This window comes from Palaemon carinicauda, chromosome 2, assembly GCF_036898095.1.
Source record: "Palaemon carinicauda isolate YSFRI2023 chromosome 2, ASM3689809v2, whole genome shotgun sequence".
Taxonomy (NCBI): Eukaryota; Metazoa; Arthropoda; class Malacostraca; order Decapoda; family Palaemonidae; genus Palaemon; species Palaemon carinicauda.
This window is the reverse complement of record NC_090726.1, coordinates 26869070-26871494: the sequence shown is the minus strand read 5'-3', so window position 1 is coordinate 26871494 and position 2425 is coordinate 26869070.

The following is a 2425-nucleotide window of genomic DNA, read 5'->3' as shown; positions in this document are numbered from 1 at the left end:
TTAACTTTCTCTAAGACGAAACTGTGACATAATGATATTCAAAAGTTTCTATAAGACGAAACAGTGACTTAATGTTCAAGTAAACTTTTTCCATGATGAAACTGTGACATAATGATATATAAAAGTTTCTATAAGACGAAACTGTGACTTAATGTTTAAGTAAACTTTTTCCAAGACGAAACTGTAACATAATGATATACAAAAGTTTTTGTAAGACGAAACTATGACTTAATGTTTAAGTAAACTTTTTCCAAGACGAAACTGTAACATAATGATATAAAAAAGTTTTTGTAAGACGAAACTGTGACTTAATGTTTAAGTATACTTTTTCTAAGACGAAACTTTGTCATAATGATATACAAAATTTTCTATAAGACAAAATTGTAACGTAATGTTTTATAAGAATTTTAATAAGACGAAACAGTGACATAATATTTTCTTTCTACTGCAATAATTATAACTATTACGATATTGTTCGTATGCCTTAGAATGCCAGATAAAATTCTATAACTGGTTAAAAGAATATAAAGACCAAAAAGAGTACAAATTGTAACGGGGAGCGGAGGCAAACCACTAAGAACCAACTTTATTCATGAGACAACACAGACGTTCATAGTTACCAATTACGTGTTTGCATAGAACTTTTTTTTTTTTTTTTTGAATAATGTTGATATTGCCATGAATAATAAATAATATAATAATGGAATGAAAATAGAGTTTAAATTAGCTGCATTTAATGACTTTTTATGTGAAGTCAAATAACAGTTGTAGTTTCTAAGAAACGTGATAGTGTAGCCTTCTTCATATGTACGTGCGTTGCTTACTGCACGTGTATTACACTATAAGATATCAGAGACGCACTCGTACACACTAGCATCTTGCACCGTTTTCTGTACAACGCTAATACAGTATGTTTATTTCTGTTCAATTCTGTCAGTGCCTATCATCTTTAAATTTGTGGTTTGGTTATACAGTATAGGAATTAGAGTTGGTAAAACCTTCTTCTCTGGGAGAAATCTCAGAATTAGTTCCCTCCCATTAAAAAAAAGATTTATGATAGAGCTTATAATACAGAACTACATTTTTATGTTTTGCTAAACACAGCTACAACATAGAGCTGCCAGGCGTATCCTTAGCTTCCCATAAAGTGAACCCGAATTAATGCAGCCAACTGTGCAACTTTTCTTTTAATTGGATTATTCCTCATTGCAACTTTTGCATAGATCCATATTTTTTGATATTCATAAAGAATAAATCATTGGAACTCCTAACACCCGATGGTATTATCTTAAGGATGGGTTCAACTACAATATATAAATTTTAGGGGAATCTGTTAAGAGTCTAGTGTGTCTTTATTGCCATGACGTATGAATACATAAATTAACGTTTTCATTAAAGATTTGTTATAACATAAACACTTGAAAAAACATATTTATAAGTTTTCAAAGACTCCTTTATAAACCATCTTCAAAGCACTATTGGAAAAGCTTCTACCAGGCTATTTATTGGATGGAAGTTCGCCCCGCTCAAGCTAGATAGTTTCTTTTAGTGTCTGGAATTTTGCCGTTCACGTGAACTAGGGATTGGAGGAGAAGGTGGTTGAGGGAGCCTCTAGCTCTACCTGCAGAGTCATTAGCAGATATTTCCTGGCTCTCCTTGGTCCTAGCTTGATGGAGTGGGACTTGGGTGCTGATCATAATTATATACAGTATACTGTAGTCAGTCTCTATGATATTGTCCTGTCTCGCTGCCTTTAATGAGCGATCTAAGAACGTTTAAACACATATTAGTATTGCATTTACGTATATAACCTTAAAGCCTGCCCTTCTTAAAATTTCTACCAACCTCTCCCTTCTTTGCAAATGTCAAAAGTTCAACCCAAGGAGATGTTAACAATAATAAGATATCAAACTCCATTAAAGGAATCTTCAGCTTCCGAAGGGTAGAAATGAGATTTGGTGGGGGAAGCGTCTTTTTTCTTCTTTTGCTTATTTCCTTGTCTTTGTCCGTTACTTCTTTGATTGTTTATATTAGATTATTCTCGATAAAGCTCATTTGAAAGAATCTTCATGATGACTGGTGTGCAATCAACAAAGCATATGGCCTTTCGCATACGGAAAACTGTGATCAATTTCGAATATATTTAGGTAGGATAATTTTCACTATCATTTGAGGGTATTCTGACCATGAAGTAACGTATGATATATGAAGATGAATTAAAATGTATTCATTTGGCTTTATTCTAGTTTTCATAAAACTTTTTCAGAAAGGAAATCCCTTCATAAGAATGTATAAAAAGAATACGCCCATGTATAATATAAAAGAGAAAAGAAGAGGAAACCTCAGGTATTTTTTAAGAAAATAGACAAACAACTGATTCTTCTCATTTACTGTATTGTACCTTCATTAATGAAGAAAGTCTGGG